The 13,962-nt window shown below is 45.1% G+C and overlaps 1 non-coding gene and 1 pseudogene across 1 annotated transcript; one reads left to right on the forward strand and one right to left on the reverse strand.

Annotated features, from left to right (window-relative positions):
* The first annotated feature begins 3,868 nt into the window (after positions 1-3,868).
* LOC141568762 (U1 spliceosomal RNA) lies at positions 3,869-4,031 on the forward strand. The gene has a single exon (XR_012491959.1). It is a non-coding gene; the product is annotated as a U1 spliceosomal RNA (small nuclear RNA).
* Positions 4,032-9,504: 5,473 nt separating this feature from the next.
* On the reverse strand, positions 9,505-10,316 carry LOC109436022 (ER membrane protein complex subunit 2; annotated as a pseudogene).
* Positions 10,317-13,962: the final 3,646 nt, after the last annotated feature.

The following is a 13,962-nucleotide window of genomic DNA, read 5'->3' on the forward strand; positions in this document are numbered from 1 at the left end:
AGTAACAAAAAGATGCACCAACAGACTCATTTGTTACTTTCAGCGTTACTTTCATAGTATAATAGACGGTGTGACTCTCAGTATCCGCTTTCTCACTCGCTTGTTGAAGTATTTCCATGAGTGCCTTTGGCTGTCAACACAGAGGAACTCACTGGCAAAATCAGCAGAATGGATGAAAAATCAGCAAAACTTAAGTATTACTTAACGACAAAGTAGCAAAACTTGAGGACCTCTTTCCCTGTGGTTATTCCATCATCCCAGTAATTCTTCCCTCGTCCCTGTGCTGCCAGGGCTGGTGGGCATTGACAGTATAGTCTCTAACCAATGGAGAACTCAAATATCATTTTATGTATATAACGTTTATGAAAGCAACAACACATGACATATGAATCTCAGATCTGATCAGGAGCCAGTCACAAATTACTCTTGGGGAAAAGACTTAAAAGCTATTCTTGTAGTTCACCCTTTGCGAAATGTCAAAAAGTAGTTCTGTGTCTTAAAAATTGTTGCAAAAAAACACAACAACAACAACAAAAACATGTCTTTGAGAGGATTCCACAATACTTAATATTTTTTGCAAATTATATTCTTTCCCTCCATGTGACAAAAACAGAGCCCACTCTTAAAAACAAAACAAAAAAATCAGGCGGTATAACCACCAATGTCTCCCAATTTACCATGTTGAGGCCTGTGGGGAGAATTGGGTGAGAGTCCTATAGAAAAGAACAGAAAAGGAAAAAATGGTAGCTACCTAATGTAACACTTAAAACTTGAAACATGTAAAAATATCTCTTGATCTGACAACCAAAGACAGACAACCTGCAGAATGGTTGTGGATTATATCCCTCTGATCTTATTGCTGCTAAAGTGAATGAGCTAGACACTTGCCTAGGCTTTCTCTTGCTGTCATAACAAGTTCCCATAAACTTAGTGACGTAAAAGAAGACAGATTTATTATCTTGCAGTTCTGTAGGTTAGGAGTCCGACAAGGACCACACAGGACTAAAGTGAAGGTGTCAGAAGGGCTGCCTTACCTTCTGGGGTCTCTCGGGGATGATCTGTTTCTTTGCCTTTTACGGCTGTTAGAGGCCACCTACATTCCTTGGCTTATGTCCCCTTCCTCCATCTTCACAACAGCCACAGGTAGAGCCCTTCTCCCATCTCATCATTCTGATCTCCTTTTCTACATCTTCCATTTTTAAGGCCCCTCGTAATTGCATAGGGCCCACCTGGATAATCCAGGGTAATCTCATCTCAAGGTCATTACTGTAACGACATCTGCGAGGTCCATTTTGCTATGCAATACAGCATATTCACAAATTCTGGGGATTAGAACAGAGGAAGGGGAGCATTATTCTCTCCACCATAACACTATTAACTCAGGTGCCGACTAATATTGGAACTAAAAAGGTATCTTTGCCAATTTCAACAGGTCAGTAAAATTAAGACGCTACCTCAAGGCACAATCGAGAACAGCAAATCAAGACAAAAGCCAAATCAGAACCCTGGCAGTGCTCCACTGGGGACCATAAAATTTAGATTCGTTGTTTTTGGTTTTCACGTGTGGCTTTTTTTCTCCTTCCCAAAGGCCAACTTTGATTGTAGAAAGCTCATCCAGGGGAAGAGAGCGTGGTGGAAAAAGGGAAGGTGGTGGCGGAGTCTACGCACCTGGGATCCCACTAACCTTTGTGACCTTTCAATCAGGTCTAAGTGGGGCCCATGAGCTGGTTTTCTTTGGACCGGCCCTAGACTAACGAAGGGATCCTTGCGCGCCGCCCCTGCAGGCCCACGAGGGGGCGCCGTGATCCTTCCCTTGGAACTTGCCTGGTAAAGAAGCAGGCACCGGACAGCCACCGTATCCCGGATCTTGCGGGCCAGATGTTAGCCGTGAGTGTCCAGGGGTTCCTGACTTTTGCTCCCATATCCCCGGGGTTGGCCTAAGTCCCGCGGTGCTTCGGTCTCGGAGTGGGGGATGAGAGGGGTTGGCTGTGGAGGCTGAGCTCCTCAGGTGAAGCCACCTTACTCCGTCTCCTCCAAACCAGGTCTGGCCAGAGAGAAATGTGTTCCCGTTTCTCCCGCTGGTGGAACATACTCCCTCATCTTCCTCTGAGATGGGGCAGCTCTTTCCTGTGTTGGCCTGCTTTTTTGGGAGGTAGCGAGTCGGGAAGGCGGGTACAGGAGGAGCAGAGAGAGGGGGGAGGAGTGGTAACAATAACAACAAAAAGGCCAAAGGGGAGGAAGGGCGCAGAGAGCCTGGGAGGCCGCATGAGGAGGAGGAGGACGGGAGCCTGAAGACTCACGTGGTTCTAGTTTGTGGCCCCGAATGGCAGCTGCTCTTTCTGGAACTCCCCTCACCGCATCCTGGACTCACACACCCTACCCTCCTCTCTCATCCTTTCCTCCCACGAGAACAGTCTCCCACTTTTGATTCTTGAGATTCTTTCCTTTTTCACTGGGATTCCCCAGAGCTAGCTACAGGCCCGTCAACAACAGCCAAACCCTGCTCTTGTGGTTCTGGAAAATCCAAAGCACAGAAATCTCCCAAGAGACAAAGGAGTGCAGAACACATGGGGTCCTGGGATCACCCTGCCGAATATGAATCCAGCTGTTCCAGGTCATTCTAGGTTGTTATGTGTGAAGACGTCAAATTTGTTCAAAACTCCAAGGAGATCCTTGGTCCAGGTCATTCTTACATGTGGTAAATGATGCTATGAAATTATCAACCAGGTGATCGGTCTTCATTCTAAAGTCACAGATCAGCCTGAAAAGGGGGGAAGCAGGTTGTGAGTGCCAATTTCAGGAAATGAACAAAACTGGGGCAGATCCTGGAAATACCCACGTAGCAGAAGCTGCTTAGGCCAATGGCTAAATAACCCCGTCTTAGCTCAGGCAGCTATGACAAAGTACCATAGCCTAGATGGCTTAAACAGACTAAATCAGCTAGGCTAAGGGAGGGAGGAAGAAAGGTTCTCCCTGGAAGGTGCTTGACTTCACTTCGTCACCTCCGTGATTCTCCGGAAGAATCAGTCATCTTCCTCCTCAACCCAAGGGCACCCTCAAGGATCCAGTTACTTCACGTCCTGCTCTTTGGTCTGAAGACACAGTCGGAGAGCAACTTCCTCCTCCCCAATCCATTAGAGAAAATAAAAAAAAACTCGCCCTGCAAGCAAATACCTCAGCTTCTTTTTTTTTAATCCCTGGGATACTATGAGAATGAAGTCGGAAGAATGTGCACCAAGTAGTACTTTGAGCTACAACCCTGAATCTATGTGTTTACATACATCACACATACATAGTTTTACTTTGTTCATATAAATGGTATAATTTGTACGCCTTGTTTTACAACTTCTGTCTTTACTTAAATAAATTTTGGATGGGTATAACACACGATTCTAGAATTCCTTTCTTCGGTTTGTAACCCAGGATAAAAGGCAAGAACTCAAGCAGGTAGGACACTTGTGTCTTTCTGACGCCGCGGATGCCTGGGCGTCGTGAGTGGGCGGGGATCATAACGTCCCTGCCCCTCCAGAGCAGCCGGCCCGCCCATTGGCCAGCTGGGAAGATCGGGGGCGGGACGTGGGTGGAGCACAAGAACGGCCCAATACGTCATGAATGGGGCATGCCTTATGTTAATCTAACAACGTAGGGGTATGATTTCCCCGCGATAGACTAGCCCGGGTTGTGGAAGTGGTCCAGAGATGTTGCTTGAATTTTATTAGATAGAATTGTATGAAGGAGCTGGGAGGGTTGTTAAAGAAGAGGCACTGAGAATTGTGAGAGGGGAGGCAGCGGCGGCGGCGGACAAAGTGACCATGAGTGTACAGTGTAGAGCGTATAAAGCTGTGGTGGGGCGGAATGATTCCAACTCATACTTACCTGGCAGGGGAGATACCATGATCACGAAGGTGGTTTTCCCAGGGCGAGGCTTATCCATTGCACTCCGGATGTGCTGACCCCTGCGATTTCCCCAAATGTGGGAAACTCGACTGCATAATTTGTGGTAGTGGGGACTGCGTTCGCGCTCTCCCCTGATGTTCTCCGGTGGAAAGAAAGACAAGTTAACAACTTTAGTACGATCCGATATATTCGTAAGCGTTCTATGCGCACATCCTTCAGTGGTAAAAATGAGTAAAGACACCGATTTTCGATTTCGTGAAACGTCAAGTCAAAAACCCACCTGACTTTTCGTTCAGCAAGTGGTGAGTACATCTGTTGTCGTTTTACCTGACTTTTGTAATAGTGTCATGAATGTTTCCAATTCATTAGCTGGTCATCACTAGTACTAGTGCTGCTTAAAAAGCATGAGGCGCACGGGTCTATATTATTTTCTACCATCAAAAGAACCTATGAGTGGGTGTTGTCGCGGGGTCGCTTGGAGCTGCAGAGTGAGGTTTCTGGTAGGGTGTCTGGGAATGCGCATTCCTCAGTGGACGGTACCCTGTTTTTTTACCCCCCGAGGATGGAGGAGAAGGGGGGTGTGACCCTGCCGACCGGGTGGTATTGGGTCTGCTTGCCATGTCCGCGTGGGCCGCGCCACCCTGAAAACCCGGTGTTGGGGACTCGACTCCCGAGAGGAGGACAGCGCAGGCGGGGCGAGGGCTGCTCTTGCGCGACGCCTGGAGTCCTGGACTCACGTTCTCCAGGCCGGTCCCTTTAGGTTTGTCCTTTGGGGAGGAGATCGACTCCATCTGGGGATAAGAGACAGGGAAGGGTTATCAGGCCTTCTCCCAATCCACCTGCTGTCTGGTTGGAGGTTCCTGCTCTGAGGGAAAATTCCTGCCAGGAAAGAAAAAATACGCCTTTCCTTCTCAGCAGCCCTCTTCTCATCGCCCTGGGGGCTCTGATGTCCTCAGAACAGGACGTGGGACTTCTTGGGTTACCCTTCCTATCCCATTTCCCACCCCTTTTCTCACCGTCTCCTCGTCTTCCTCCTCCTCCCGGCTTTTTCACCTGCGTCGCTACCCTCCTCCTCCCGCACACCGGTCAGGCTCTCGGGACGTCGGGACGGGCGGCTCCGTCCGCCAGGAAGTTGAGGGAACGTTTCCCATCTAGGGGAGAAGCCCGACCGCTTCTGGGGTCAGGACCCTTTGGGGGTCTTAGTGGGAGGGACAGAGCAGCCGAGCTGCGTGCACAGCCAGTGCTCAAGGCCTGGCCAGCGCGGGCCTCTGCCGCCTACGACCGTCGGGGGCCCGGGCGACCGCAGTAAAGAACCTCGACTTCGGCGCTCGCTGCGCAGACGGGTCGAACCCCGGGAAACCGAGCCACCTGCACTGCGCTCCTCGTGCGAAAAAGCGATGGTTCCCACCCCTAGCGCCCCCTCTTGGCTACGTAGGGTACGGCGCACAGTGATGGTCGCCGGGCGGGGAGCTGCGGATGCCGAAATTTTTCAGAATGTTGGCCGATACTCAGAACCTTGAAATTAGAAGTCCAACAAGAAAGCTCATAAGCCAGCATTCTGATTTTTAAACGTCCAGTGGCGCAGCGACTCGCCGAAACTCCCCCGCCCCCATCTGTGCACAACCCACCATCTGAGCGTCTGGCCACTGGAGTAGGAAAGCGGGGTCTTAGCCTCATTGTGTGGCAAGGGAGAGAGGAGGCAGCTTTTGCCCCTTACGCTGAAGTCAGATTCAGTGGAGGATTATAAACGAGCCACAGCTGTGCTTCACATCCTGTTAACAGGGGTTAGTTACTCTTAGGGAAGTTCGTGTGGGGAGAGGATGAATTTTTCCCCTGTGCAGTCTTTCATCACGTAACTTACAAAGAATATATTCATGTGTTCCTTATGTTTAAAAAAAGAAAGGAAGAAAATGAGAAAGAAATGAAAGATGCTTCAAATGTCAATGCAGAGGCAGTTTAATTGGGGTTGGGGAGCCTCTTTGGGGAGAGAGCTCCCAGGAGACCCCAGGGCATAAAGCTGGAGCTGCCCTGGGGCCAGCTGACAGAGGAAGGAGGTTTAGGCCTAGGCTGTGCAGCATTCCATAGGTGGCTTCTTCTGGGGTCTATCCCACCCTCTCACTCTCCTCTAAATGGCTTTCAAAGCCACCTTCCCCCTCTTAAGACTTGTCTGTGCTTGGTGAAATGAGGATTTGGTCACAAGAGTTAATGATTTCCTAAGGGTTGGACCCCAATTCCCACATTTAAGGATGACCAGTTACTACACATACACAACGGAGTACTTTGCAGCCATAAATGTAAGGAATATCTCTGTGAGCCCATATGGAATTATTTCCATAAGTTGTTTTCTGTACGGAAAAAAAAGCAGAGTGCAAAAGAGTGTGTACACAGTATGCTATCTTTTATGTAAGGAAAAGGAGAAGCAGATATGCTTGTTTTGCAGGAAGTACAGGCCAGAAAATAACCAAATGTTTTTATTTAGGGATATATGAGAATGGAGTCTGCGATACAGATATGGGAGGGGCTTTTCTCTAAGTGTATTTTAATACAGTTTTTATTTTTCAAACCATGTCGGTGTTTTATATATTCCAAAAGAATGAAAAAGCTAACCTTAAAACAAAAACAGGGCAGCCGAATGGCTCGGTTGGTTAGAGCGCAAGCTCTGAACAACAGGGTTGCCGGTTCGATTCCCGCATGGGCCAGTGAACTGCACTCTCCACAACTAGATTGAAGGACAACGACTTGGAGCTGATGGGCCCCAGAGAAACACACTGTTCCCCAATAAGAAAACAAACACACCAAAAAAACCCCTGAAAAACAAGCAGGACAAATGAATGTAATTATATATCACATGATAAGATAATCAAATACTATATAATTAATTCAAGTACGTTTTGAAGGCACTGCTTGTCTGTACATCCATGGTGGGGTATATCTCAAGGTCATCTATTAATAGAACTTAGTGGGTTTACTATTGGTGGTGGAATAAGTATAATAATTGTGAAGCTGTTTTATGTGTATTGTAGGATAGAGCAAATTAATAAAAATGTCGATACTGTCAGGAAGCTTGGGGGACGACGACGAAAATATGAAATGAGAGGAGCTGAGGAAAAACCCAGCGGTGTTGGATTGGCGTTGGAGATCTCCATATCGACTCGTGATACCCATCAGTGGGGTCTAGAAGCAGTGATACCCCAGCAGCAGTGAGCACAGTTAGTGCTTGGTTTCTAAATGCCATTTTCCATTAAATTAGGATTCCTTGTAGAAATCCTGCTTTGGAGTTGGGGGAACAAAAGTATAAGGTAAGCCTGGAATATCTTGCTGTGCCCCAAGATTAGTAGGGACATGTCAAAAGATCACAGAAGCCAGCTTGAAGAGGTCCCCTGGTCAAATTAAAGACCATTGCAGCATCAAAAAGAACAATAAGTGTAATGTATTAGGTTGGTGCAAAAGTAATTGCGCTTTGCAATTACTTTTACTATTATAACCTATTAATATTATAACCTGTTGAATAGGAAAGGAATCCATTTGCTATACATGTGATATACACGTCGTATAATCCAGGTAATATACTTAAAGAAAAAACGGAAGAGGGAAAGCTGAACTCTGTAGAAGAACTCCATAGTAAGTGTGGAAAAACTCTGTGCTCTGTAGTAAGTCTAGAAGGAATAAACACTAAGGTTGTTTCTGTTAGAGTCCAGGCTTACAAGAAAGATGTAAGTTTTCGTCTTTTGGGGGGCCCAAAGCTAAATAGGATGACCTTGTTATTTTTTGTTTACCTCAGGCTTTATATGTGTTTATTTTTCTTAACTGTAGAGCATGGTGTCCATGTTTATTCATAATGGCGAGAGGGCACGATGTCCATTTTACTAGCTTGGTTTTTCCCTGGAGTCAAATTTCCACCTATTAAGCGTGGTTTCGTTCCCCTGAATGCTTAGCAATTCTCTGGTTCAGTGCACTTATTTTGAAATTTTACTTTATTTGGCAAGTTTTATTTGCATAGCTGTAAAGAGAAATGTTGATTAATGCCCTTAAACATACTTGTCAATATATAGTTAATATAACTAGATACTGAGGCCTGAGAGTTGACTTCTTTCTGGAAGCTTTGTGGAGCCTCAAGGGTGGTAATTTATTTTGGAGGGTGCAAGAAATATTTTATTCTCTTATCAGTTTTACTGAGCTCAAGAACTGATAAGTATCCAGCCTGCCTCTACCAGGGTTTACCTGCGACATCTGGAATTGTGTGCGTCCTTTTCCCCTAAAATCCCTCCCTGTGTGTGTCATTGTTGCTGGTCTCTAGGAAGGGACATCTTTCTACAAGTATGTGTAAGTCCGGGATTCCATAAGCCATACACCAGGTAAGAGGCCATTTTCCTTTCTATAGGTGACTCCTTTCTATAGGTGAAATATGGCTGTTACTCCTTGTAATGGGCTTGCACACCGGATTTAACGAGATGTATGTCATGGTTATGGTTACAATACCATACTATCTGATTGTGTTCTGGTAGGAAGAGTAACGATTCTTACTGAATATTTGAAAGTAACTACAAGATCATGAGAAGTAAAGGAGTTTAATAAAGGCATTTCCCATTATTTAACCATTGTTATATTGTGTTGAGTGGTTTTGTAGACCAATCAATACATATTATTTTCTATAGAATCATTATTCTTAAATTTTCTTGATGATTAACTAGTTTACAATCTGTAATAAGATTTCCACTAATCCAAAGTCTCAGTTGACGCAAAATGCCATTTAAAGAATGTGTCATTCCAGTTTGTACAACTAGACACTGTTAAATTGAGAAGTCCAGGTATATTGAAAAGAAAAGGGACTTTCTCACATGCACATGAAAAAGAGAACACCAACAACAACTTGATTAGTTCTTTTGGTCCATTTCACCCTAGTAATTAATTCATGTTTTGTGGATCTTGGGGGAAATAATCCACTTTCACAAAATCATCTGCTTCTGGGTAAAAGAGTGGTGGAAATCCTTGTGCAAGTTGCAGGCCCCTGTACAGTGTGACAAATGGTATTAGCTTACACTGGGATGTTGTACCCCGTATTTAAGAATCCCTGATAACAGCCTTCTTCCGAGGCTCTTTTGATGTTGCTTTCAGAAGTCTCAGCTTCTGGTCTGCAGTTTGTAGAAGGGACATTGTGTAAGGGAAACGCCAAAACCACTGTGTGTGACAAGACTGAATGGCCCTGGATAATTCTGTATCATAACTGACAATCTCAGCATGGCTAAGAGTGCAATTCTCTTTAGAAATAACATACAAAACAATTTAGTAAGAATTTGATGGGTGATTATCCTGAGACCTGAACCAATTAAGCCATTAAATTAGGTCATTCTTGCTAACACAGGGAGTTTGAGAGCATTCGTTCTTGGGCATAAATAAAATGGCCTTAAATCATTCTCTCTCTCACACACACACACCCCCCACGCATGCACGCACATGCACGTACACACAGCTGCCTCGTTAGCAGAGATTTAGTATAAATAACATTGAGCGCTTAGTAAATGATCGGCCAGTACCTTCACCTGAGCCCTTGTGAAATCAGAAGCTTTTGACATGTAAGACTGAGCCATCCCCACTGCTTCCACCAACTCAAAGAGAGTGTTTGGTTTCATTTTTATTGTGACTTGCAAACGGATAAACTGTTATTTGATTAGCTGCCCAATGAACATATTCATGGTGGTATTTTCCTTCCACTTTTGTGCTTGCCTTTGCATCAGAAGCGATACAACTTGCATACACTTGAGCCCAAACACAGCTCTCGTATTTATGTTGAACAGTTTCAATGCCTGTGCAAAAATACTTTCCTGAAAGGCCAAGATTTCCAAGTCTCCCTTGGTTATATTTCACTTCCGCGTCCTGCTGACAGTATCCCTAGTCTGACTGGTAAGTATGTGGATTTGTCACCATCAATTCCTCTAAACAAGAGGCTTCTTTCTTTGTGTAGCTGTGTTCTTGCCAGGCTTCTTGGTCTCCAACAATTATTCTAAAACTCATTCATGTTAATCCTGAACAGCTTCTACATGTCCCCAGGGAGTTTTTTGAGTGTCAAGTTTATGTTTTCTTGCAGTGGTGTCCGTTGGATCTTGTAAAATTGGGTCACATAGCTGTACAGCATCTTTCTCTCTCTCTGTGGCTTCAGATTGGGCTTATCTCTGTGACTGCCAGGAAACTTCAACTCTTGAAGGCAAAACAATGCCGAGGCTGACTGACCATAGCCCAGGGCTGCGGCCAACCCCCGTTGGCATATTTCTCAAATGTCTCCGAGCTTAGAATCATATTCATGAATTAACTGGTCAACTAATACCATTTGCTCACTCTTCCAGGATTTTTCTTCTTTCCTTGTTCTCATGTGAGCACATTTCTTCCCAAGTGATATCATAAAGCTCTGAGACCTTTGCCATCTTTCCAGAAACTAGGGGCAGCCAGGGGAGAGGGCGAGGAGACCCATTTGTTCTTTGAGGGCCAAGGGCCAGTAATTGAAAGTTGAACCGTTGTGACGATGCCCTTTTGTCAGTATTTGGAATGGCAGGTGGATCCTACCTGCTATCTCACTGCCTGACACAAACTGTTTAAACTTCATCAAAGTACAGACAGTGCTGGGGTCAAAGAAACTTAGAGGTAGGTCATCTACTTATTACTCTCGTTTTAGAGCTGAGAAAATTGAGGCCCACAGAGGTAACGTGACTTGATTCAAAGGGCACGAAGTTCTATGGCCAAAAAAATGCTAGAACCTTGGACCCTCGGTGCCCTTCCCTGTCCCATGTACTTTCTCTAAAGTGTTTGTAACAGTGTAATCTTGTGATCATTTTTGTTGTGTCATCATTCTTTACGCCAATCCTTTTATCCAAAATGGCTGGCCTGGCCTAAGCGCTAAACAAACTTAGGTGTGTGATATTTTGGACACGTGACACGCAGCCTTAAGACTTAATGAACCACATTAAGACATTATGATAGATAATTTTCATGTCCCAGAGCTAATGACCTGAAACACCAGTTGGTTTCATCTTTCCCGTGAGCTTGAGAATCTCTGAAGATGCCAAAGATGGAGTTTCCCTAATGCACAGCCCTGCCCGTCAGTTATCACTGAGCGTTGCGCTCCAGTCTGGCAGGAAAATAGTGGGGTTTTCCCTAAACATAACATTAAAATATTGAGTATCCTTTCTCAAACAATACATGTGCCTCTTTCTCTCCCTTCTCCACGCCCCCCCAATACTGTCCTTCCCCCATTTGTAGAGACTGTGCTATTATTGAGTTCCTCATTTCCAAGTTTGAAAGCATTTACCGTTGCTCTCACACCAGTCACTCTGCTCCCTGTTCTGAGACTGTGGACTCCTAAGAAAACTAATTTAGGGCCTGAGCCAATCACTGATCGTCCAGGAGATGATTCTTCAGATTTTGAACTAAGTGTTTACTTTGCTTCTTTAGTGGTTGGGTAAGAATTACGTAGGAAATTTGTGGGGAAAGGGAAGATTCCTGTACCCTATCCCTATGCCTAGAGATTCTTTACAAGTTCTCCATGTGATTTTGGTGTAAGTGATCCAAGGATTGGAGAAGGAGGAATTCACATTGAGTTACTTCTTAGACACTGAGCTTAGTCAGTCTCTCTCTGCCCCTGTCCCTCTCCCTCTCTCTCTACACACACACACACACACACACACACACACACACACAATTATCCAAAAGCTCTATATGTAATGTTATAGTCTCCATTTTTTAAAATAGGATAATGAGGCTCAAAGAGATTTTTAAAATTGTCTGTTTCATGTTAGGTAAGTGATGGAGCTGGTATTCAAATCCAATAACGTCCTTCCCAAATCTGTGGTTTTGTTGCTTCGTTGCAGCCCTAGTAAAGGTTTGGTGAGGAATACACTTGGAACTAAAGAATATCGGTAAAAGTTAGTTGTTTATAATGACTTTATCCATTAATTCAACAAGTATTTACTGACTGTTCTGTGTGGCAGGGAATATAGGGGGAACGAGCCAGGCTCTACTCACGTGAAGATTATCTTGTAACAGCCAAACATTATCCAGATCATTACTAAATACATTGTCATTGTGATGTTAATTATTACTTATATGTTCCTGGGTCCAGTTTCATCAACTAGGGATTGAAAGCTGAGTATAAACAATTAGACCTATAGATCCATGAAAATGTTTTTCCTGGGCAAGTATTTTCTGATTGTGTGTGTGTGTGTGTGTGTGTGTGTGTGTTAAAAGTGAGAAGACCACTGTTATTCCACAGGCCCCTGACATTGTAATACAAGGCTGTGTGACCTGGGCATCTCGCGCTGTCACGTTTATAAAGGGAGCTGTGGAAGCTCTAGCACATTTCTCCATCTTTGCAAGTCTCAGTTGCTTCATCTATAAAATTAGGTTATCGTCCTTAATTTTTCCAGTTTACCATGTTTTCTGTAGAGGAACAGCCCCACCGTGCTACCCCGGAGACCTTGTATGTCCTCAACCCTCCTTGCTATCGTCTTCATCACCTCAGCACCTTGAGACTTTGGGGCATTTCACTCTGCCTTTTTTTTATAAGCTTTTGTGCTCGCTCTTAAGCTTCCCAGTCAGTCCAGACCTCAGTAATTGCCCTTCGGGGAAAACCAGCTGTGCGTCTGAAGCCCCTTCAGTTGTCAGCTTACCCTCTATCACTGTCACACACCACACCACTAAGGGCTCTGTTGGTTTCACTTACCTAACAGATCCCCACAGCCCATGGCCCAAATCACCAGAGGGCTACAGGGAATGCGATGGCTATGGACCTAGTTCACTTGGACGGTTCCACTGTCTGCCATTAGTTGTCCTGGTTGCTGCCAGTTATTACATCTAAAAATAAGATTCCAGCCTCAGAATGCATTCTGAGCTCGGACTGGCCCTTGATCTGGTAGATCCCTGGATTGTCAGATTCCTTTCCTTCCTCCCCAGATACCCTAACTAGGTCACTCTCCCAGACAACCTCTAGGAACCAGCTCTGCTAATTGGGGGAAGAACAAGAAACACCGTCTTCAGGTTGGCACAGATACCGGGGGTGCCAAAAAAAATGTAGACAAGTGGACACTTAGGTCAGCATTGCTCAAGCAGTGGTTTGTCGTAATCAGAAGTGCCTGGACGCTGATGGGAACCACTTTGAGCACCTCTTGTAATTGCAGAAGTCAAAGGTGACTTGTGTTCATCTTTTGTTATCGGTATATATTACTACAGGTTTAAATGTTTTCCTTTCTTAAAATGTGTATACATTTTTTGGCACCCTTTGTATTTCCATTTGTGGAGAGAACAAAAGACCCCAAACATTAAAAATATCCTCAGCCTGTCCCTGACCCCCAGAAATATTTTCGGAGATCCTGTTGAATACAACACCCATCCCAACACCTCACTTGTAATTGTGATAACTACTGTCATCGATAATAAAGATCCCCGAAAACTGGAACTATGTTAGGGCTACAGGTCATAGTTCTGAGGATGAGTTGGCCTGAAGTTAAGACTTTTCCCCCACGTCACCCTCATGCTCTTTCAGGCGCTCGGTATTCTTACCCAATGTTGTCTTCATCAGCTATCACTAGCTCGAGGGCTTTCAGAAGCTGTAGCAAAGGGAAATTAGTTCAGGAGTAGGTGAGAAGTCTCTGAAAACCTACTTTTAGGTTTTAAAATATACAACATGTAGACCTTAGGTCTACTGACCTGCCCTCCCCTAGGAAGTCAATGAAGAGAAAACTCTCAAGACAGGAGTCTCCTTCAGAACACAGCTGAGTGCCTGAAGACTTCTAAGTGGTACAAAAGCACCGAGAAGTTCATCTTTAGCCAACATTAAGTGCCCTGGAGCCAGAGAGTAGGTCATGGGAAGGAGGTGGCACTCCACATGTGCAAATGTGCTGCTGGCATCGGCTGGGGCGGTAGAGAAAGGGAAATTCAGGATGTCTCTGAACCATCTGTGTCATGGGGAATTGTCGATGCCGGAGAGGAGGGGTTTGGAAGGGATGCAACAGAAGACCCCAAGCCAAGTGGGCCCGAACGAAATGCTTTAGAAAGCACACGCCCAGGCACTTTGGGCCT

Source organism: Rhinolophus sinicus, linkage group LG14 (assembly GCF_036562045.2).
Source record: "Rhinolophus sinicus isolate RSC01 linkage group LG14, ASM3656204v1, whole genome shotgun sequence".
In the NCBI taxonomy this organism is placed as follows: Eukaryota; Metazoa; Chordata; class Mammalia; order Chiroptera; family Rhinolophidae; genus Rhinolophus; species Rhinolophus sinicus.